This window comes from Gossypium arboreum, chromosome 6 (assembly GCF_025698485.1).
Source record: "Gossypium arboreum isolate Shixiya-1 chromosome 6, ASM2569848v2, whole genome shotgun sequence".
Lineage (NCBI taxonomy): Eukaryota > Viridiplantae > Streptophyta > Magnoliopsida > Malvales > Malvaceae > Gossypium > Gossypium arboreum.
This window is the reverse complement of record NC_069075.1, coordinates 12,689,374-12,715,377: the sequence shown is the minus strand read 5'-3', so window position 1 is coordinate 12,715,377 and position 26,004 is coordinate 12,689,374. Positions and strand designations below refer to the sequence as shown.

At 35.6% G+C, this 26,004-nt stretch overlaps 1 non-coding gene across 1 annotated transcript; it reads left to right on the top strand.

Moving 5' to 3' along the window:
* Positions 1-24,704: 24,704 nt before the first annotated feature.
* Positions 24,705-24,811, top strand: LOC128294647 (small nucleolar RNA R71). The gene has a single exon (XR_008284955.1). It is a non-coding gene; the product is annotated as a small nucleolar RNA R71 (small nucleolar RNA).
* Positions 24,812-26,004: the final 1,193 nt, after the last annotated feature.

The window sequence follows — 26,004 nt, the reverse complement described above, 5'->3', positions numbered from 1 at the left end:
CTCAATACCAAACTCTATTTCTCTAACAGGAGGCAACCCGGGTAGCTCTTTCGGAAACACATCTGGATACTTACGTACTCTCAATACTGATTCCCATTTCAACTCAGATTCTTTAGTATTTAACACAAAAGCAAGGTAGGATTCATATCCTTTTCTCATACACCTTTGAGCCATCATTGTGGTAATCACAACCGGTAGAGTATCCAACTCGCTTGAATCAATCCGGAGAATCTCACCATTTGAACATTTCAATTCAATATACTTGCTACCACAATTTACAATCACGTCATACACAGCTAACCAATCCATGCCAAGTATTACATCAAACTCATCGAATGGCAATAACATAAGGTTAGCCAGAAAACAATGACCTTGAATCGTCAAGGGACAATTCTTATAGACTTTATCAACTAGGACTGACTTGCCTAGAGGGTTTGACACCTTAATCACAAATTCTGTAGGTTCTACAGGCATATTCATACTAGACACCAATTTCATGCAAATGTACGAATGAGTTGACCATGGGTCAACTAAGGCAATGACACGAGTTTTATAAATAGAAAATGTACCCGTGATGACATCGGGAGCAGATGCTTCCTATTGAGTGCATATTGCATAAGTTCTTGCCAGAGCTCGAGCCTCTGATTTTGCAGTAGCATCCTTGGCAATGGTTCGACTACCGCTTGCACTTCTGGAATGTCTTAGAGGCTGCCTCGAGAAATAGGAGCATTCGGCTACGGAGCTAATTCAACCTCTTTATTAGCTCACTCCAGACAGTCTTTGAGAAAACGGTCAAGAGACCCACATCTAAAACACGTACCACTCTTCATTCGACACTCTCCGAAGTGAAAATTCTTACAGCTTTTACACTTTGGCTTTTCATCATCTACGTTTCCTACACTAGTTACCATAGAAGAAGAAGACTTCGAGTTATGTCGCTTGGAGCTTCTTGCTCTACCCAAAAATCCTACTGATGAAGTGGAACGTTCTTTGTAACTTCTCAATTTTTTGGGGGGGAAAGAGTGTGCTCTACCGCTAAACCTCTTACTCGAAACTCGAGCTTTTCTTTTAGCTTGGTTTTTTTCATTATTTAGCTCTTCGGCCTTCTTGGCTAGGTCAGCTAATGTGGCAAATTCTCGTATCTCAAGGATTCCAATCAGCAATTTAATTTACTTATGCAAGCCTTCCTCGACGCGCTTACACATTTCTGTCTCTGATTGGACCCACTCCGTTGCATACTAACTTAACCTCACGAATTCCCTTTCGTACTCTAACACAGTCTTATTTCCTTGTTTGAGTTTCAGAAACTCCTTTCGCTTCGAGTCTAAAAATCTTTGACTGATGTATTTCTTTTTAAATTCTGCTTGGAAGAATTCCCGTATAATGTCTTCCCTCGGTACCATTGAGGATACTGTCTTCCACTAATGATAAGTTGTATCTTTCAAAAGAGATACAGCACACTTCTAGCATTCTTCGGGTGTACATGACAATTCATCCAAAACTCACACAGTATTCTCGAGCCAGAACTCAGTTCGTTCAGCATCATCCTCAACCTTAGCTCTAAACTCTTCAGCCTCATATGTTCTAAGTTTGTCCACTGCGGCTTTACCAATTCTCGCAGGTGCCACACCTTGTGGCACTTCTCCTTCAGGCCGAGTAGGGGGCAAAGGAGGTCGTGGTATATTGGGGCAGTTTTTCAAATAATCCTCAAACCATTCATCCATCATCTTGAAGAATGCAGCTCTTGCCTCTTCCTAGCCTTCAGACACAAGCCTTATACTACTACTAGAAATAGCTCGTTGTACGGAAGCTAGAGCATGGCTCTGGACTCCCTCGGACTCATCTTGGGCTTGATTGGAAGACATTTACTATATTCAAATATAATTAAAAATGGTTAGGAGATGTCACACTATCATAACTTGTATAATGGCATGTATAGCTATACTCAATACATGCTGCGTTAGTCTGAGAATCGACTAAATCGTAGCTCTGATACCACAAATATAGCACCTCTTACCAATACCTAAGACTGAGACATAGTACGAGGTGTTACCAGACACATGCTAAGATATTCTCGGAAGATACGATTTATAAAATTATTCTAATATAAAATCAATCAAATAACATCATAGTGTCCCGATTATGGTCCTTCGAGGCCCAAAACATACATTAAAAGTAATTCGAGACTAAACCGAGAACTACAGAAAATTTTAGAAAAATTTTTAGGGTTATGCCTCACACGCCCGTGTTCTTGGCCCGTGTCCCTCACACGGCCTAGACACGCCCGTGTTGTCGCCCATGTCCAAAAATCCCAAACATTCTATTTATGACCTCATCATTCATTTTGAGGTACACGCCTGTGTGCTAGGCCGTGTCCTCCACACGATTGAGACACACGGCCGTGTCTCAGCCGGTGTGTTTACTGCCATGCAAATTGACCTAAAATTTTAAGTGCAGGTGACACATGGTCGGGCAACACGCCCATGGGGCTGACTGTGTGTCACACACAGCCTACACACATGCCTGTGTGTCTACCCATGTGAACCATTTTAAGGCTATTTTCCAAGCCTTTAGTCACCCTCTATCCACCATACACACTTAGAGACATCAATGGTATTTAACATGGCCTAATTATACTCTTAAACAACTTTGACATGACTCATTGCATGTTAACCTCATCTCATCGGTTTAGTACATGCTAAATTATCCTTTTCGTATTAGGGATTAACATAGCACATTTTACTTTTTACACTTAGGCCATATTATAACCATATACCATTATATACTATGTCCACTCTCAAATTATTAGGTTCCATTTCAAGTGTCCAATCATGATAAATCTCATCATCATATCTCATGAAACATTTAAACATAGACATGCATCATTGGTAGATTTACTACCTACATCATTATGAGCCATATCTCATGGCCATATACAAAAGAATAAGTATACCATTTAGGCCATTAATTGGCTAGCCAAATAACACATATAACAAAATAACAAAAAATCCTATACATGCCATTAAACAAAATGAAAGTATCTATATACCAAAGTAGGACAAGTCGATAGTGTGTTGATTCTCCAACCATCTTCCAATCTTCACGAGTCCACGAGCTCTGTGAGATAGGGAAAAGAGAAGGGGTTAAGCATTTATATGTTTAGTAAGTCCAGATAATTAGAAGGTAAACTTACCGGTTAATTATCATACAACAATATTAAGCATTAATCCCAACAAGCATGAAATAGTTTCCCTATCACATGCACTCAATCATAAAGTTAGTCTCATAACAATACATCATGTCATTAGTCTTAGATGAGCTTATCAATTCAATATTTCCATTTCTATTTCTCATGTTAATCCCGATGAATTTCTCAGAAATCTCGAATGGATAGCCCAATTTCCATCAAGTCATACAAGTGATCATCTCGAGTACGCACTCCCGTGAACCTTATATCTTACGGTGGGATTACCAGTCCAGGCTAAATCCCCCGTAGTAGTAACTCATAGAGCAATGTCGGGAATACCAGTCCAGGTTAAATCCCTCTTAATGACAATTGCTCTCATAAGCTCCGATATGAATTGCCAGTCCAGGGTAAATTTAGTCCTCAATCGGATTACCCGTTCGGGCTAAATCCTTAATGCACCCATATTCTTCGGGAGGCTCGATTACTCAAAGAACACTCGTCCGTGCTAGATCCTTTCCATTTTGAGATCATCGGAATACTTGTCCCGGCTAAATCATTTTCTGTAACACATGCAGGATCTCATGTCATGTAAGCCATAATTTATCCATCGGATTTCTCTTTCTATTTCAACCGGGACATTTATCATTTTTCCTTTACACAAGCGCATTCATAAATTATCATGCAATGAATATCTAAATTTTCATACATTCAAGAACACGCATGTTTAAGTGTATTAAGAGTTTACTTTGGGTTATACGAACTTACCTCGTAATTGCTTCGGTTTCGTATTTCAGTTATTTTGAAACCTTCTATTTTCCACGGTCGACATCCAAAATTGGTTCCTCGGGGTCTATATCAATAAAATTTGATTATTAATACATCACATTATTTTTTTTAGGCCTAAAACTCACCCCGGGGCAAAATGACCATTTTGCCCCTAACCTTTCACAATATTTACAATTTACTCCTAAGTCTTGTATAATGAAATGCATGTAATTCCTTGGCTACCCAAGCCTAGCAGAATGTATTATAAGCTCATACTAGCCCATATTTTCCTTTATTTCACATTTTTACCCCACATTTTATACCTTTTTCATTTAAGCCCCTTTTTGGTGTTTTCATGAAAAATCACTTGCTAGATGTTTACCTAACATCTAACTTTCATAACCCTCTATAAATCATCAAAGAACAACCATCTCATGCATGGGTCAAATTTCTAACATGAACCCTAGCTTGAAATATGGGTAGAAATGGATAGCGCATGTTATAAGGGTTTCAAAAATACGAAAAACATTAAAAACGAGGCTAGGGAACACTTACTATTGAGCTTGAAATGTTGGAAAACATTAGCTATGGAGACTCCTTCAAATTCGGCAGCATGGAGAAGAAAATGATGAATTTTGGCTTGATTTTCCCTTTTTATTTCATTAATTAACCAAATGACGAAAATGCCCTTCCTTACTAACCTTTCCAAATTTTCCATGCATGCCCATTTTGTCCAAAAACTTAGATATTGGGAAAATTACTCTTTAAGGACCTCTAAGTAATACTCCAAAGCAATTTTATACAAATTGCTTCTAGAATCCAAGTTTTGCAATTTATTCAATTTGGTCCTTAATTTCCAATTGGACACCTTACACATAGAATTTCTTCATGAAACTTTAACACATGCTTATTTTCATATCCTAGACCTCATAATGATCATAAAATAATTATTTTAACATCAAATTTGTGGTCCCAAAACCACTATTCTGACTAGGCACTAATTCGGGATGTTACATAAAAAACCACTCATTCATCATTTGGAAGAAGGCTTCCTTGACCTCTCCTCCATGGCCCTCAGATATGGGTCACGAACAAGACGACATTGCTACGTAAATGGACGCTGGCACATTACTTTCTACATCGTCGAAGTATACTCGATTGGAATCCATTACTATATGAAAATATGATTTAAAACTGTCAGGCGATATCACACTATCATAGGTTAAATATGGCATTTATAACTAAACTCACATATGCTATGTTAGTCCAAAAATTGACTAATCCGTAGCTGTAATACCAATAAATATAACACTCTTAACCCCTATCTGATGCCAGAATAGGGTTACAGAGCATTATCGAACTTATTACACAAACTATCAAACATTTCATATTCAATTCTCATATCCAAACAAAAGTCATTCAAATCCAATGATAGAGCCCCTAACACGAGCCCTCGAGGCCCAAAACAAGCATTATAAGTCGTTCGAGACTAAACTGAGTACTTAAGAGATTTTTACAAAAACATGGAAAATTTTCAAAGTACAAGGGACACATGCCTGTATGGCCAAGCCGTGTGTCTCACACGGCCAAGAGACATACTCGTGTCACAGGCTGTATAGACATTCGAAATGGGATCACATAGTCATGTCTCGGCCCGTGTCTGACCCCGTATAACTCACTAACTTGGGTCACAAGGCTAGACCACATGCCCGTGTGCTAGGCTATGTGCTAAGCTGTGTGAAAACTGGAGGGTATAATGACTTGTGCCACACGGCCAAGCGACACGCCCTTTTTCTAGGCCTTGTGAAGCTGCTGAGTTATTTTTTATAAGTATCAGGGGACACACGGCCATGTCATTTGACACACGGCTCAGACACACACCTGTGTCTCTGCCTGTATGGACAAAAATAGATCATTTTCCAAGCCTTATTTCTCACCCAAAGTGGTACCAACCTACACATACCAAATAGCATATGACTATATCTTCAATAGGCATTCAAACCAAACACAACCAAGTCTATATCATGCAATTTCATTACCAACAATCCTAAGCTCTTAGGCATCTCAAATGATCATTTTAAAACATACCAAAATCACCTCAAAAAACTACGTAAATGGTCAATTATATAAATGCACTATCTTGCCTAAATATAACATGCATACCATTTATCAAGTTTACCTATTAAGTACCAATCTACCAATACACAATCAATACATTCCCATGGCAATCATAAATCATACAAGATAAGACTAGCCACAGATATATATACATACTATACAAGATGAGACTAGCCATAGATATATATACATACTAACATATACCAAATCAAGCCACATTAAATGGCTAGTTAAATAACAAAAAATAGAGGCTTCCAATAGCCAAATAACCTATACATGCCATATAACCAGAATACGTAAAGTCTAAAAGTACCAAAATAAGAGTTTGATAGTGTGATGCAATCTCCGAGAACTTCCAAAACTAGTGAGCTTCTAAATCACTATAAAAAACGAAAAAGTAAATAGAATAAGCAATTAAGCTTAGTAAGTTCGTATAACTGCAAATATAACATACCGATCAACCACAATTAAGCAAGTAATTTAAATCATAATTCAATTTAATTTTAGCCTCATTAGCTTAACATATAACCACCAACAAAGTTAATTATGAAATTGCAAATCTCATAGATTCAATTTCCACATAATTCACGTACATACCTGTACTGGCTCATATCAAACTCATATACTCTCGTAATATAACAGTGCCTGTTGAACCATTTGGAATAATATCAGATACTCAAGAATCTCGCACATTAAGTGCCAATAAATGGTCGAAACCATCTCAATCTCATAACTCATATAAATGCTCACTCTCAGGCTATCACTGGGTTTGCTCACACAAGCTGACAGTCAAGACGTAGAACGTACGGGACTAGCACCCAAAACACGGTAACCCCTAATGCAATGTCATTCGTATCCTATCCATTCCTAAAGTTGAACTGGGATATCATACGTTGCCAAATCTTCATCAAGTATATCCGTGAAATTGTATTCATCAAGAACGTAATATTAAAGCATTTAACACGCAATTATTTAATGCTTATTAACATATGAACTTTGTAACAGCCCGTTTTAGACCCTAATCGAAACAGTGGTTTTGGGACCCTGAATCCAATTCAGAAAAATATTTTAAAATTATTTTTTCTGTTTATTTTGTGTGAATTTATATCTATGAAATTTTCATGATTTAATTTTGTCGTTTAGGTGTCTAATTAAATAAAAGGATTTAATCGCGTAAAATGTAAATTAGGTGGTTATTTCTAAAAGGGGCTAAATTGCACTTGCCTTTTTAAATGGAAGCCTATATGAGATAAATAAGCCATTAGTAAAATAAGTGGATGGCAAAGGACATTAAAATATGATAATATTAAGTTTTAAACTAAGGTTAATATGGTAAACTAATAAAATAAGTTAAGATAACATAAACATATCATAAAATAAGCCATATTCATGTTATTTTTTTATGTTCTTGCACAGAAACTAAAAACAAGGAAAAGAAAAAGAGAAACCCAGTGTTTGGCTTCATTCAAGCTCAATCAAGGTAAGAGTTCAGCTCGGTTTTTGATAATTTCTACGTTTTTGATATCGTTACTTAGTCATCTTCAAGACCCAAGCTTTAATTTTTGATTTTGATGAATATTTTGAGTTGTGCCATGGTTGATAGCTTGTGATTTTTGTTGTTTGATGATGAAATATGAAAGATATGTTTTAGATTAACATATTTTGTATTGGAGTTTTTGATGATTTTCAGTAATTAGGACTAAATTGAAAAAATAATAATTTGAGGGACTAAAATGTGAAATAAATGAAATATATGGGCTTGTATGAACACTAGGACTATTCGGCCAAAAATGGGTATCTTGAAATTTTGAATTTTTGTGTTTTGTGCAATAGGGACTAAATTGTAAAAAGTGTAAATATTAGGGGTAAAATGGTAATTTACCCATTTATGTGTTTTTGGACTAAATTGAATGAAAATATGTTTGAATGAGCTTAATTTGAATATGTTTAGATCAAGAACCAAAGAAATCGGATTTGGATCGAGAAAAAATGAAAGTTGTCGACTAGTCATCCCGTTCCATTTTACATCGTCTGAGGTAAGTTTATAGGCAAATAGACGTGTTTAATTGTAGATAAATGTTAAATATATATGATGGTATGAAAAATATGAATTTATATATGCTTATGCTGAATGTGAATAAGCTTGGTAACCATGTTTAAGCATTTGTTTTGATCGAGTTACGACATCCGAAAGCCCCGTATGAACCTTAGGAATAGTTAGGATACATATGCCATGACATAGGATTTCGATATGTGATGTGCGAGTAAGACCATGGCATCGATATGTGACTCCGATATATATGCGCGAGTGAGACCCTGTCTGGGACAGTGGCATCGATATGTGGTTACATGTAAGACCATGTCTGGGACGTTTGCATTGTACGATATATGTGTGATTATCCGAGTGTCCTATCCAATTCTGAATGGTTCAACGGCCATCGATAAGTTAAGATCAAATGTGCAAAAGTGAGCTAAAATGGTTAGGTATGAATTGGTTTATTACCTATTTGAAACTAAGTGAGTAAGTTACTTAATATTTGTTGCAAGACATGGTTGAAGTAAAGCGAGTACATATGTGAATGTGAAAAAGGTATTCGGCCTTGTAAATAAATAATATGGACATTATTGAAATTATTTTTGAATATATGCAATTGATGGTATATTCACCATTGATATAAAAATATATAATTGTTATATTTTGACTTACATGTGTATGCATATAAGTGTATGTGTATTTAGTATGATAAAGATGTTTTAGCTTGGTCATTAAATGATAGTTTGTTAATGTATCTTTATATATAAAAATGTTCATTCAGTCATTACTATGCTTATGCATAAGAAGTTGTATTCTGATTTATGAGTATAAGTATATGTGTTCACATAATGATATGTAACTTTGAAATTGAAGGATATTTTGCTTATATATATGTATGTGTATTCTACCATATAATATAAATATGTATGTGATAATTATCCTTTGACCTATGAATTTTTGCATATAAAAGTATATGTACTAGTTATGATAAAGATATTTTGGCTTGGAAATTGACTGATAATTTGTTAAAATATATATGTGTGTTCATTCTACCATGAATAATATACAAGTGAAAGTACATATAAAATACATGAATTTGTAAGTTTAAGGATTTAAAGTAACTATGATAGTAAAAATTTGGTTTAGTTTATATAATTTGATTATGTAGCTAAGTTGTTTATTTGCTTATGACTTACTAAGCTATGTAAGCTTACTCTGCGTGTGTTAATGTTTGCCTCTGTTTTATAGATTTTAGATTCAAGTTTCGAGCTCGAGAATAGTCAGAGAAGCTTATCACACTATCGACTGTCTTCGGTATTTTATAAGCTAAATTTTCGAGCCTATGCCATGTATAGGCTAGATTGTAATTTGAAATGTTAGACTTTGGTTGTGTATAATTTAAGCCATGCAAAAATGGCCTAACTTCAATGCTTTATTACGGCTTTGTTTGATTATGGCTTACGTTCATTTGGTACCTGTATATATATTTATATATGTATAAATATATACATATTTTTGCACAAGATGAAATGGTATGACTCATTTATTAACTCAAAGTATATGTGTATAATGATAAAAGGTGGTGTTTCAGTTATGAAGTAAATGATGCTTGTGTTTGAGTTATAATATGTAATGCATTAATTAGTAAAATGTATGTCAAGAATATGTGGTACATTGGAGTATGCTTATGTTATAAAATAATGGTAGGTATGACTATTTGGATTTGATAATTATTTGAAAATCAATTAATATGTACTAGTAGATCTTGGTTGCCGAATAGACATGAAATGAATATGTTTATGTATCATTTTCAGATGGCACATTATTTGAACATTTTGGATAATTTATTTGAGTGGTTTAATTAGTTAAGTTGATGATATATTTTGGCATATGCTAAGTGAATTATATAATTATTTATTCATGTTATGCAAATGTAGTAATAAGACAAACGAATGTTACCATGGAATATTTCACTTATATGAAAGGAAATAATGTATGTTTGATTGTATAAAGTATGCGGATAACATTTGGTTGATAATTAAAATATTTATATTTTAATTATTCAAATGTCATCAAAATTAAAGTATACATATTTGATAAGTATGTGAAATGAAATGCATAAAAAAATTACTAGATGATTAACCTCATAAAGAAAGTCTATTCTGAATTATTTTATGATCGGCATTGTCTCGTAACCCCATTCCAGCGACGGATATGGGTTAGGAGTGTTACAAACTTACCTCAAATTAATACGAAGAAAATCGACCGATCAATCCACTACTTTGTTTTTCCCCTGATCTAATTCCGAACGTGGCTTTTCTTGATCTATATAATCAAATGTAACCACTTTAATATTTATTCTATTCAATTCAATCCAATTTCATAATTTGGCAAAATTACTATTTTGCCCCTAAACTTTTGACTTATTTACAATTTAGTCCTTAGCTCATAAAAATGAAAATTCATGTAATTTAATCCACCCCCATGCTAGCCGAATATCAACTAAGCTTAAAGCAGCCGATATATTTCATTAATTCACACATTTCACCATAAAATTTTCACATTTTACAAACAAATCCTTATTTGACATTTTCAACAAAAATCACTTTACAAAACTTGTTTATCTAACAACAATCCTTCATTTTCTACCATTAAACTTCAAAACACATACACATTCATCAATGGTAAAGCCATAATACTTTAGCATTTTCACAAATTAGTCCCTGAGCTAGCTAAATTAAGTTACAATGATCCCAAAAACGTAGAAATCATTAAAAACAGGACAAAAATCACTTACCTAATAGCAAGATGAAGTTTCCGAAAGCTTAAGCACAAAAATGGCTTCCCAAAACCTAATTTGTGGTTGATGATGATGAATAAAAGATGATAGCATATTTTATTTAATTAGTTTTTATCATTATTTACTTATTTACCTAATTAACCTTAAAAATTAATCAAATTTACACAAATGCCAAGCCATGCTCATCCACTAACATCATTAATGGTCTATTTACCATATAAGGACCTCTACTTTAAATTTCTATAACTATTAGAAACCTTTAGCTATTAGAACCCAACTTTTGCACTTTACGTGATTTAGTCCTTTTGCTCAAATTAATCATGCAAACGATGAAATTTCTTAACGAAATTTTTATGCAAACATACTATCATGATTTAGACCTCAAAATAATAATAAAATAAATATTTTGACTTCAAATTTATGGTCTCGAAACCACTATTTTGATTTAACTGAAAACGAGCTGTTACACGCTGATTTAGATCACACAACCATGTCGTAGGCCGTATGCCAGTCCGTGTAACATTTGGAATACCCTCACACGGCCGTGTTGTAGGCCATGTGTTTACCCATGTGAGATCTGCACCTATATTGTTTAAAAACACGCTCTGGGCACACGCGCATGTGGGTTGCCCATGTGCTTCACACAGTCGTGTGACAGCTTGTGTCCCAGGCCGTGTGAGCCCAAAAATGACCCATTCCATGCACAAGTTTCATCCATTCGATTAGGTACATAAAAAATTTTCTAACATACAATTTTATAGTCATTAGAAACCCATAATGGGATCCAAAACATATCATAGAATCAATTCAAATGCCTAACCAATGTGCCATCATTGACACCTCAATACTTCATGATAAAACACTTCCATACTAACATATACAAAGCACACATGCATAATGAATTTTACTTCCATTTCATCACTTACCACAATTCAATATAAGGTCATTGATTTCACTTAAATCATTCAATTCAACTTAAGCAAACAAGCATACTTTTTTAATTATTCAACCTAGCAACACAAATTTAAAGATATCACTTGCACAACTAGGATTCAATATCACACATACAAAAGTGTTCTAGTGCATGCCATATATACCAAACTAAAACAAAGTCTACCAAAGATCTCTTGGATAGTGTGATTTCTTGTGTTGATCCGATCCTCTAAGCCTTTAAAACGTAATCTACAAAATGAGACAAATACAGATAAGCTTGAATAGAGCTTAGTAAGTTCGTTTGTATATATTGGTAAACCTTTCCAATTAAACATAGTAGTAAATTAAAATTAAATGTTGAAATTCGATAAAACACAACCTTTATCAATAATTAAAAATCAGTACAGTAGTTGAGTATAATCAATGGATAATGCTCGTTTGAGCTTTACTCAGTATACCAGTAGATTCCGCTCGGCTGAGCTCCTTCAGTATATCAATGGATAATGTTCCTTGACATTTATTCAGTATATCAATAGATTCTTTTACTTGCTAGAGCATTCTTTTCAATAAATTTGGTAGGTATGGCTTAAGAGCACATACGTTTTAGTAGATTCAATAGCTGTGACCCGTCTAAGCACCAAACAGTGTATTAATGGGTAACGCTCGCTGATCTAATTTGGTATATAATATAACATTCAATAACAGTATATTAACAAGAGTATAAGGATTATTAGAATCATAATTAAATGCATGAACTTATAGGATTAATTTGCAGTAACGATTCATAGTATCTCAATCAGTGATCAATGTCATTTCAATTCCTTATTTCCATCTCCAATTGCACACATCAATATAACCAATATTATGTAATTAAATTCCTATAATGCATTTAAAAAAGGTACTAAAATTAAACCGTACGAACTTACCTGACTAAATTGCAGCAATGACAAAGGTACAGAGACTATTCGGTAATTTCTCTTTCTCTTGGTTTTCCACTCGTTCATGATCTAAAATAATATTTCCACTTAATTAAATAATTAAAATAGTAACATAAACTCATTTCATGAAATTAAGTCCTTTTTAACATTTTACAAAATTACCCTTAATATTTCACTTTTATTCAATTTAGTCCCTACGCCCTAATCATGCAAATTAACCATTTTTATTTAAAAAATCCATGCCCAAATATTCAATGACTTCAATAAAGCCCATATTTGCTGTAACGCCTCGAATTCGGGCCTAGAAGTATTGGGCCTTGAGTATGGGTCCGTAAGGAGGTTGTATATAAGTAGTTAATTGTGCAAGGAAATGAAAAAACTGTGTATCTGGTTCAGTGGTTAAGTGCACTGTAAAGTGTCTGAGAAATCTTGGGTTCAAACCTGGGTTTTAGCAAAAATTTTGGTTTTAAGTGAATAAAACCCTGGATGCTTGGATGATGGCCTTTTAAATTATTGTGTTAAGTAAATGACACAAGGAAGCATGTGGTCTAGTGGTTGTGGCGTCATTAAGGTTGTAAGGGAGCTTGGGTTCAAGTCTTGGCTCTTGCAATTTATTTTGGTTTTTCTTTTAAAGGAACCTGGACTTTGGCCTATAGACCTTATAATTGATTGAGGATATTTTGTGACACAGAAAGAGTCTTTGGTGGAATGGCAAGATGGCGTGTTGTGTTGTTGTTAATAACTGAATTTATTTAAGCTTTCATATTTGGGTTTTAGTTATGTAATAAGGCCATTTTGAGGTTTTTAACTTTTAATGGGCTTTTGATTCCTTATATTAAACTGCCAGTCTAGGAAAACTCGAGTTTTCAAACTATTCACGGTTTTCTAAAGAGCAGGAGCTTTAAAGAACAAAGTTTTCAAAAGAGCTTCCGCGATTTAAAGGCAAATATTTTGAGCAAATGTATGTGACGAGATGATTTGCTAACCCCGTACAAAAGGTTTTACTTTTAGAAATAAAATTTTACCGACTAGATGCAACACACCAGATTCGGCCTTAACTTCTAAGCCGGGTTTGGGATGTTACATTTGCAATTATTTCTCATCAAGTTCTTGTAATTTTATCACTTTAACAATTTAGTCCTTAAACCTTAAAATCATCAAAAACTACATTACAAAATAGTAATATCTGACAACCAAAATCAATATTATTTCATAAATTTTCATGAATAACACAAACTCAACAATGGCATAGTCCAAAACATTTAACAATTTCACAAATTGGTGTTCAAGTTAGCTAGAATAAGCTAATACGAACTCAGAAATATAAAAATTACTAAAACAAGCAAGATTTTCTTACCTAATTAACAAACCCTAGCTAACCGAAGCTCTCACCCTTTCAACAATGGAAAATAGGTTGGTTGAAGAAGAAACAAGAGAAATTATTTCATTTTTTTATCTTTTAATTTGATACTTTTCATCATATTTACAAAATTGCCATTTTATCATTTTAATTTTAACTAAAATTCATGTCAATATTCACTTAACCACCCATTTCTTTCCCTAATGGTATATTTACCATCTAAGTGTCTTTCCTTACCTTTTCATTATCATCTGCTACCTTTAATCTATAGAACTCAATTTTTACATCTTTTATGATTTAGTCCTTTTTACTTAATTAACCATATAAACGATAAAATTTCATAACCAAATTTTAAAATAACATTAATAACCCTGTAGATATTAAATAATTAATATTTACAGTCTGATACATCAAAATTGTGGCCCCAAAACCACCATTTTTGATGATACAAGAAAATGGATTAATTAGAAAATCCTAAATTAATTAGGAACTAATTGCAATTTACCACAATCTAGAGAATTCATATCATTTCTATTATTAGATCATTTAAGGCGGGTCCAATTATACAATTAGTCCTTCGATTATATTAAATTCTAACTAAACATGCTTAATTTCAATTTAATCCTAAACTAATTAGGACTAAATGAGCAAATAGACCAAAAGCTAGTGGATTTAATCATATCCACCAACGCTTGGACTTTTTTTCCATGTTTTAATTATCATTTTGGTCCCTTTACCATTTTAAATCTATAGCAATTAACTTTTACCTCTTTTACAATTTAATCCTTTTACCTTAATTTAGCAATAAAACATCAAAATTATCGAATCAAACTTCAATTCACATATAATACGACTTTGTAAATATTTAATAAAAATATTTGCGGTGTTATATTATAGAAACAAGGTCCTAATACCCCATTTTCAATAACCACTTAACGTTTGAACCCAATCACTTACAGTAACTTTTAATTCAACTGTTTAAAATCATCAAATCAAAATCCAATATAAAAAAATTACTATTAACTCATATAATTTAAATATCGATTATATGAACTTACTCGTCGGATTTGTGGTCCCGAAACCACTATTTTTGACACCACTGAAAAATGGGAAGTTACATTAGGATTACAGGAAATAAGATCAAAATGTAACACCCCAAACCCGGCCTAGACGTTATGGCCGTATGTGGCAATGTCACACGATAGTGTTTGGTACGTGATATTCGCGACAGATTATAAAAATTTATAATTAACCGTTCTTGAAACTAACTATCATCACGATGAAGGCAAGTGTACCTATCGAACAGTAGTATAGCTTTAACAAGACCGGATTGTCAAACCCAAAGGAACCAAGAGTACTAGTAATTACTTTCTTTTTATTATCTAGCCTAAAAATTAAGGGATTTGTTTATCTAAACTAATTAACTAAACTAAGAGTGCACAGAGAGAAAATTGGGGAAAAGCTTTTGGGAAAACTGGATTGTTTAAGACAATACCCAAGGAAAAATCCACCTAGAATTCACTTGTTATTTGCCTCTGAATCAGACGATTTTTTCATTTGACTTGATCCATAGAAATCCCTAAGTTATATTATTATCACTCTCAAGACTAATAACGTCTAACCCTAGGTTGATTAATTGAAATCTCTTTCTAATTAGCGCCCTAGTGTTGCATTAACTCGATCTATGAATCCCCTTATTAGGTTTCACCCTAATCTGACAAAATCTTGTCACCCTATCTCTAGGCGTGCAATCAACTCCACTTAATTATGAAAAATTTCCTCTTAGACAGGGACTTTTTCTCTTCTGAATAAGCGAATTAACTTGAATCAATATCCTAGAATATTAAGACAAGAATTAAGAACACATAATTAAGAACAAGTCAAATATTTATCATACAATTCAGATAATCATAACAAGATCTGTCTTAGGTTTCATTCCCCTTAGGTATTTAAGGGGTTTAGTTCATAATTATGAAAGAAAACATCTCAGAAGAATAATGAATACAAAACATAAAGAAAACCCAAAACCCCTGAATGGAAATTAAAGGGAGATCTTCAGTCTTGACGATGAATCTCGCTTCTGAGATGGATCAATCAGGTTCTCTTGAGTAATTTCTTGCCTCCTACTCAGTTTCTCTATTCTAAGTGCCTCATCAGGTGTTTAGATAGGCTTTAGAATGCCTAAGAGCCCTCAAAAGTGGCATTCTCTAAATAGGACTATACTTGGGCTCGACAGGGACACGCCCGTGTGACACGCCCATGTACGATTGTTCCAGCCCGTGGTCAAGGCTGTTAAATAGGCACGGGTGTGTAGTCTACCCGTGTAAGTTGTGCTTCGATCCTGCCAAATGGACACGGCCGTGTGGCTTACCCGTGTGAGGAAGTCTAGGCTGTGATTTCCCATGTGGGTTCTTTTTCTCTGTTTTTGGCCCGTTTCTCGCTCTTTTTACTCTCCTGTGCTCACCTAAGTATAAAACATGAAATTAAAGAATTAGAAGCATCGAATTCACCAAAAAATATGTATAAATTACGGTTTATTAGTGTTTTTGAAACCTCGTTGTTACGATGAAAAAATTCTATATTATTATCTTTAGTAAACATTTGTTAGAACTTAGGAAGTCATCTTTTTTCATTTAAAACATTTGTGTTGAAACATCCCTCGTTGCGGAAGCTTTAATAAAATAGTCTAAGTGATTATACATTTAGAAAATACTTTAACTTTTTGAAAACCGAATTTCCTATGACCAGCAGGCATAAATCCATAAAGTAAAATAAATAAATAAATAAATAAATAACCAAATTTAAAACCAAAGTCCCAGAGGATCCTTAAATTGCAACCCAAATAATCAATAATAATCAAATTTTAAATCGTAAATTGAAAACCATGGAGTCCAAAAATTATGGTCACCGCTGAGTAATCCTTCGCACCGATCCGTCAAAGTCTGGGGATTACCTATGTACATTAAACAAAAAGGGTGAGTTTACGTAAACTCAATGTGTAATTTATCAAAAACAAACAAACAATCAAGATTCACAAGGTCAAGGGTGTTGAATGCAGGTCTTGGGCCTAAGCCTTTTTCAAGATGATCGATGACCGAGTACAATATCAAAAATGCAATAGGGCCTTACCCCATCACAGTATCAGTAGCAATAACTGTTATGCAGTAGCAAAATCCAACCCATCTAGCCTCTACAGACTATCTTCGTCCAACCCTACACTCCATGTGGGGATATAATCAACCCACCCATCCCTACACTCCAAGTAGTACTGAATGCGGCACAAAACAATAGTTTGCAGCTGAGCTGCCGGTAAATTAGGCTTAAAGCCTTTCAGTACACTTCCTCCGAATAACAACCCCCAACCTAATTCAATGCAACATATAATGGATGATATGCTATTATGCAATTTCAGTACATATATTCAATTCAGATATTAACATGCTCAGTACAGATATCATTCAATTAGTTTCATAGATTTAGGAGTCTATGTAGTGCTTCCCGACCTTATAGTAGGTTCACAGTCGACTTGGGCAACTTGTGCAACCTTAGAAACATTTCGGTAAAACTAGGCTCACACGCCCATGTGATCTGCCCGTGTAGGCCCACACGTCTGATCGCGTGATTTCGTGATAGGTTTTAATTATTTATAATTACTCATTCTTGAACTACCTATTATCGCAATGTAGGCAGTGTACCTATCGAACTGTAGTATAGTTTTAGCAAGACTGGATTGTCAAACCCAAAGAAACTAAAAGTACTAGTAATGACTGTCTTTTTATTATCTAGCCTAAGAATAAAGAGGTTTTGTTTTAATTGACTAATTATCTAAACTAAGAACGCACAGAGAAAAGAATTCGGGAATTTCTTTCGGGAAAAATCGATTGACTTAAGACAATACCTAAGGAAAAATCCACCTAGATTTTACTTGTTATTCTGGCTCCGAATCGGATGATTTATTCATTCAACTTGTTCCTTAGAGATGCCTAAGTTATGTTATTATCCCTATTCAAGACTAATAACGTCTAATCCCTAGATTAAATAACCGAAAATTTTCTCTAATTAACACTCTAGGGTTGCATTAACTTGATCTATGGATCCCCTTATTAGGTTTCACCCTAATCCGGAAAAATCTTGTCACCGTATGTCTAGGCACGCAATCAACTCCGCTTAATTATGACAAATGTACTCTTAGACAGGGTCTATTCCTCCTTTGAATAAGAGCTTGTCTTACATTAGTATCCTAGGATATTAAAACAAGAATTAAGAACAAGTTAAATATTTTTCATACGATTCAGAAAATAATAACAAGATTCATCTTAGGTTTCATTCCCCTTAGGTATTTAGGGGTTTTAGTTCATAACTAAATAAGAAACCATCTCAAAAGAATAAAGAATACAAAATATAAAGAAAACCCAAAATTCCTGAAGGGAAATTGAGGAGAGATCTTCAGTCTTGATGATGAATCCGGCTTCTGATATGGATCAATCGGCTTCCTTGGAGTAATTCCTTACCCTCTATTCTCCGCCTCTCTTTTCCTCCTCCTCTAGGGCGTATTTATAAGCTTTGGAATACCTAAAAACCCTCAAAATTGGACTTTTTCGAATTGGACTCAACTTGGGCTCGGCAGGGACACGCCCGTGGCACACGCCCGTGTTCGATTACTTCAGGCCGTGTTCGAGCCTACCAAATTGACACGACCGTGTGGTCTGCCCGTGTGAGGAGGTCCATGTCGTGTTGATTTCGTACTTTGGCCCATTTTCTCTATTTTTGGCCCATTTCTCGTTCCTTTCGCTCTCCTATGCTCTTCTAAGTATAAAACATGAAATTAAAGCATTAGGAGCATTGAATTCACCAATTCTAATGAGAAATCATCCATAAAATGCATTAAACATGGGGTAAAAAATGTATAATTTACAGTTTATCAAATACCCCCACTCTTAAGCATTTGCTTGTCCTCAAGCAAAATTCTCAACTCATAATCAAAAGAAATTCTTCTCAACTTATAATTTCTATCGATAATATCTCACATTAATCCATAAGTAATCATACATTGAGAACTCAACTAAAATAACATAAAAGTTCCAAACATTCCAAGTTGAGCATTTTATTCATGCAAACATAGGTACCTCCCCTCATCTAAGTAATTACATTTGATTCAGAATATCACAGAGTTTTACATCCTCACTAAAGATTCACTCAAATCACTCGAGGTGTTTAAAGACAATAAATGAAGCACTCAATAGTCAATAATGAAAATTCATTACCATAGGCTTGCATGAAAATCAAATCTCCACCACTATAACTTAAGATGATACATCAATCAAAAGGTCTTTAGAGGGTTGTAATGAGGCTTGGTTAGGGGGGGTGGTCACAAGCTGAAAGAAAGGGTTAGAATTGAGATTGAATTGAAAAATTACCTAACTAGAAAAAGAGTTAATCTTCACTTGCATACAACAGAGCTTCTTCTCAGAATATGAAATTACAGATATGTATACATGGTTTTTTTTTTAAGAACAACTTAAATAATCAAACAAGACATAGCTAAGAAATTTCTTCAACTCAAATCTCGACAAAAATAGGAATCAAATTAATTTAGGGGAATTCAACAATAATGGGTTAAGGGTTAATATTGAGGTTAATACAAGGAATGGCTTGTTAGGCTCAATGGGGTTTACTAGGGGTTAATCATGGAGGTAGGCTTTTCATGGCATGAGTGGGTTAATCCTAAGTGCCTTAATCATTTTGACATATCAAATCAAATGGTGTGGTCTCGACATGCATAAACAAGCAAGTTCTAGAATAACAGTTCAATACTGACGCACTCAAAGCAATAATAAAAGTGAGCATGAAAGGATTAATAGATGCTCAAAAGGCTCAAAAATCTCACAAAAATTATGGCTTTTTAATGTTTAGACTCGTGACTTCCTATTCAAAGTAATACCTAGACTTGGGAAAACAACCTATAATTTTAAATTCTTAAAAATCAACTCATCATGCTTGATTCTCTAATGTCTGCATAAATGCCTATGTTTTAATTCAAGATATATCAATCAAAATCATAAATTAATTAAAATTTATCCTAAATATGATATGAAAGCTTTTCAAGAGAACAAGGCAATCATTCAGGGATTTTCTGATAATGAAATAAATATTCCCCCTACACTTAAGATGTACATTACCCTCAATGTACAAAGATAGATATTAGAGTATAAAAATAAGATCGGGAGAGAAGTGAAACTTCATGTATGATGAATTCCTCGAACTAGTGTTTTTGAGAGTAATCGGTTCGAGAGTGGTGGAGGATACTCCGGCAGTCGTAGAGGATCATTAGTCCATAAGTCTTGCGCCAAAAGGATATTATTTCGAGTGGTGGCTATGGTCGTAGGCGAGTAGGACATGGTAGTCGTGGAGAACCTTTCCCGGTGGAGTTCTAGTTTCTATATGATGATGAGCTTAAGAGCTCTATATATCTGTGATGAAATCAGGAACTTTTTAGGGGATATTAGGGAGAATAATTACTCAAAAAGAAATAACTGAAATTAATAATTAAAAATAAAAGTTCTAAAATCTAATAAAAATTAAAAACATAAAATAATAAATAAATATTTTTAAACATCTTCATCGCTGGATGGTTCACGAAGTGGGACTGGTGATGAGATGTGAAGGTGCCGACAGATCTGCTAGAGAGTAGTATCAATGTTGTCAAATCATTGAAAACACTGCTGCTCGAATCGGGTGATGCGCTCAGAGATGTCAGCATATGAAGTGCCGCATGGACTGGACAAGAGGGTGGTGGTGGCTGAGTCGGTGGGTCCTCGTGTTGTGGGGGGAAATCATCAGGAATGTCCTCGTAGGCCTCCTCCTCGGTAGATTAGGCAAGATGATACTGGGGAGGGTAGGTTTCTCGATGCCTCTCGATCATCCTCATGCTAAGCATACTCAAGATGCCTTATGGAGACATCTGGTCGATGAGAGTGAGGGATGATTCTTGGGCCATAGTGTTGAGGAGCCCGAAGTGTTACACCAGTCGAGTCACATAAGGGCCAATGGAGATGACCCCCTTCCGATGCCGCTCTGTCTAGTGCTAAATCGCAAGGGCGATGAAATAGGCAAGCTCAATGACGTGCCCTTGTGACATGCACCATAACAAGTAGACGTCGTGGGTGTTGACGACAGCAGTGCTCTCTCGCCTCCCTGTAATCGTGTGAGCTAAAATAGCGTGTAAGTACCTCAGGGATGGTGGGAGAACTAATGCCTTGGAGCGGCTAGGATTGTAGGAGGCCGTGCTAGGGGCCAAAGTGTGCTAGCACTTCGAGGAAGAGAAATGTATGTGGAGACTGAGAGCATGTAGTTCATTCTCCTCCTTGAACTCCTCCGTATATAAGCCTAGTGCAGAACCAAACTCTAAGACGCTCAGCTGGCGGATTAATCCGCCTAGGTAAAATTGAACCATGCTGGGATCATCGTAGTTCGTCATTACGGTCTGAAGATGGAACATTGAGCATAGTTCCATCGTGAGCTCAAGGTATGTTGGGTCGATAATCCCAAGGAATAGCTCTTAAGGGTCGGTGGTTAGGAGGGCTCGAATCGAATCAGCCAACTGAACCTGTTCTATAGCAGCCCAGTCGATGCAACGACCTGCAATTAAAGGTCGGGCCTAAAGTATTTGTAATAGTTCTTCCTGGGGCCTTCGGGGGAACTGTAGGAGAAGGTGACGAATTTCTGCGGGTATGAGGTTTTCCTAATCTCAATTTAACATGGAATGTATGATAACTAACATAAGAATGCCAATTAAATGATAGAAAAATGAAAAATAGTTCAAAAGATATGAAGTTTATGTTGATAATAAGCATTAGAAATAAGTAAAATAGAAGTGAAAAAACACTAAGGGAAAGAGATTGGGTGTCAAAAAATAAAGTGGGGAGCGGCACACGACGTGGTAGGGAGGCCATGTGGAGTTGCAGCGGCTAGGGTTAGGGTTTTGGAATGGGGAAGAAAGTGAATAGTACAGGGTATTTATAGATTTTGGCCCACACGGCCAGGGCACATGCCCGTGTCCCCTAATTTCAGCCCCTGTGATTTGCAAATTTCAAATTTGGGCGCGTCTGACATTTAGTACACACCCGCGTTCCTCGGGCGTGTGGGTTCACACAGCCGTGTCATACGACCATGTCTAGCTTCGTTCGCTTCTCCCACCCCAGTGTGCAAGCCCCACGCCCGTGTCAATTTAACAGGTTCGACCATGGGTGTTAGACACGGACGTGTCACACGTCCGTACTGTTTTAATAGGTTTGTCCATGGTTCTTCCACACGGGCGTGCATTTTGGCAGGCTCGATCACGGCAATGTCAGATGGCCGTGGCATTTTATCGAAGCCCGTGTTGGGGGAATCCTTTCCCTATTTTCACACGACCATAAGCACGCCCGTGTGTTTGGCCGTGTCTTTGTGGAGACACCTGTATTCAAGATTTCCATTAGTAAGTTAGGAGTTAAATACCAAAATTTAAAGAAATTAATATTGTTGGTGCTCGGGTTACCTCCCAAGAAGCACTTATTTATAGTCTAAGCTCTACTTACCTCTCCGTTGTATGATCATGGTGGTTTGAGGAGTTTATACTCCTCATTCCTACTATCAGTCTCATCAAAATAAGGTTTTAATCGGGTGTTGTTTACCTTAAAAGTGCCGAACTTGGGATGACTCACCTCGCCTGTACCAAATGGAAAAATACTGAGTACCGTAAGAGGGATTTCCTTATTCGGTGTGGTAGTGACAATGTGGGGATCTGCGGCATCTAATAAGACCTTATCACCAACCTTAAGTTGATTTGGAGAGGTACCGGGCTGGTTTTGGCGTAGTCTCGGTTTGTCGGGTGTTCTTACTTTGTGCGTCCGCCATTCATCAAGTTCCTCGATTTGTAATCTTCGATCTTCATGAAGTGGTCTTCTACTGGTGCTTGAGAACGACTCGTGTGCTTCCTTCAGACTCATTTTCTGCAAAGTAGGTTACACCATATTATTAGTTTTAGCAAAATGATTTAAATGATCACCTTCAATTCTTGATGTGTTGCCAGAATTGCGAGCTTGAAGGGTGATTGTTTCGTCTCCCACCCGAAGTGTGAGTTCACCTGTGCCAACATCAATGATGGTTTTAGCAGTTGCTAAAAAGAGCCTTCCTAGAATTAAGGGAGTGTTGCTATCCTCTTCTATGTCTAGAACAATAAAATTAACAGGAAATATAAATTTATCGATTTTAACTAGCACATCTTCAATAATACCTCTAGGTAATCTTATAGTTTTATCTGCTAATTGAATGCTCATCCTAGTCTGTTTGGGTTTCTCGAGACCTAGTTGCTTAAACATTTTGTAAGGCATGACGTTGATACTAGCCCCTAGATCAACTAATGCATGATTAACATCTAAACTAGCAATTAAGCAAGGAATAGTAAATCTCCCTGGGTGTTTTAGTTTATTGGGTAGGTTATTTTGAAGAATGGCCGAGCAAATTGCGTTCAGCTCCACATGCGACGCCTCGTCCAACTTTAGATTATTTGCTAAAAGCTCCTTTAAAAATTCATTGCGTTTGGCATCTGGGATAGAGCTTCAATAAATGATAAGTTAATATGTAATTTTTTTAAGAGTTTAAGGAATTTGCCAAATTGTTTATCGGAGCGGTCTTTCCTTGTCGCATTGGGGTATGGCACATGAGGTTTATGTTCGACAGTCACTGGTTTGTTTATATTTTGATCTACCTCACCTTGACCTTTGCTTACCACAGTTTCTTGTCTCGGTTCTAGTTTAGGCTCCACAAATCCTTCTTCATCTTGAACATTAATCGCGTGGAGTTGTTCCCTTGGGTTGGGTTCAGTATTACTTGGCAAACTACCTTGTGTTCGTTCGGAGATTAGTTTGGAAAGCTAGTCTATCTGAGTTTTGAGCCCTTGGATCGACGCTTGTTGATTTTTAAGTGCTGTCTCGGTATTCTGGAAATGAGTTTCTAACACTAATTTAAATTTTGAGAGCATCTCTTCAAGGTTTGGCTTCTTTTCCTGTTGGTAGGGTGGTTACTGAAAACCCGGAGGATGTTGTGGTCTTTGATTTCCTTGGCCTCCCCATGAAAAATTGCGATGGTTCCTCCAACATGCATTGTAAGTGTTACTAAATGGATTGTTTTGAGTTTGAGGATTATTACACATGTAGTTTAGTTGCTCGTTATCCATGTTATGGCCATAAGGTTGACATTCTGAATGGCTTGTTCCACTTCCACTTGCTTTGCACTACATTACTGGGTGAACCCGTGAAGAATTAAGAAAACCATCAATCTTTTTATTTAAGAGTTCTACCTGATTAGAGAGCATGGTGACTGAATCGACGTTATAAACGCCGGCTGTTTTCATTGGCTTTGTCCTCATGACTTTCCACTGATAGTTATTCAGTGACATCTCTTTTATAAACTCATAAGCATCTTCTAGTGTCTTATTATTGATGGTTCCACCAGCAGCTGCATCAACCATTTGCCGAGTCGAAGGATTCAAACCATTGTGGAATGTTTGAAGTTGGAGTCAAAGCGGTAACCCATGGTGAGGGCACCTTCTCAGTAAGTCCTTGTATCTCTCCCATGCATCGTAGAGGGTTTCTAAATCCATCTGCACAAAAGAAGAGATATCATTACGTAATTTAGCCGTTTTAGCTAGGGGAAAATATTTTAGTAAAAATTTTTCAGTCATTTGTTCCCAAGTAGTAATTAACCCTCTTGGTAACGAGTTCAACCACTGTTTGGCTTTGTTCCTCAACCGAAGACGAATGGCATCACCAGAAACACCATTGATTTTAAATGTATCGCAAAATTCCAGAAAGTTTGCTAAGTGAGCGTTGGGATCTTCATCCTGCAAACCATCAAACTGAACATATTGTTGTATCATCTGAATAGTGTTGGGTTTTAATTCAAAAGTATTTGTAGCTACAACAGGTCTAACTATGTTAGATTCAGTTCCTGTTAAAGAAGGTTTAGCATAACCATTCATAGTGCATGGAGCAAGATTTTGATTAACCGTGATTGCAGGAGGTAGCTGATTGCCTTGGTTTTTAGCCACCTCTTCGGTTGGGGGTTGAGTATTGTCTTCTTGCACTTTCTCCGTGTATCTTAAGCTTTGCCTTATTTCTCTTTAGTTTCTACAAATTGTACGATCAATTTCTTCATTAAAAAGTAATGGTCCTGACGGGTTTCTTCTAGTCATAAACTATAAAAACTTGCCAAGAAAAAGAAAGAGTAGGTTAATAAATAGTAATAATAATAAAATTAAATTACAAGAAAAATAAATGGCTAAAGTAATAAAAATTGAGCGTTCCTGATATCTTAGTTCCCCGGCAACAGCTCCAAAAACTTGATCGTGTGATTTCGTGATAGGTTTTAAATATTTATAATTACTCGTTCTTGAACTAACTATTATCGCAATGTAGGCAAGTGTACCTATCAAACTGTAGTATAGTTTTAGCAAGACTGGATTGTCGAACCCAAAGGAACTAAAAGTACTAGTAATGACTGTCTTTTTATTATCTAGCCTAAGAATAAAGAGGTTTTGTTTTAATTGACTAATTATCTAAACTAAGAACGTATAGAGAAAAGAATTAGGGAGTTGCTTTTGGGAAAAATCGATTGACTTAAGACAATGCCTAAGGAAAAATCTACCTAGATTTTACTTGTTATTTTGGCTCCGAATTGGACGATTTATTCATTCAACTTGTTTCGTAGAGATCCCTAAGTTATGTTATTATCCCTATTCAAGACTAATAACGTATAATCCCTAGATTGAATAACCGAGACTTTTCTCTAATTAACACTCTAGGGTTGCATTAACTCGATCTATGGATC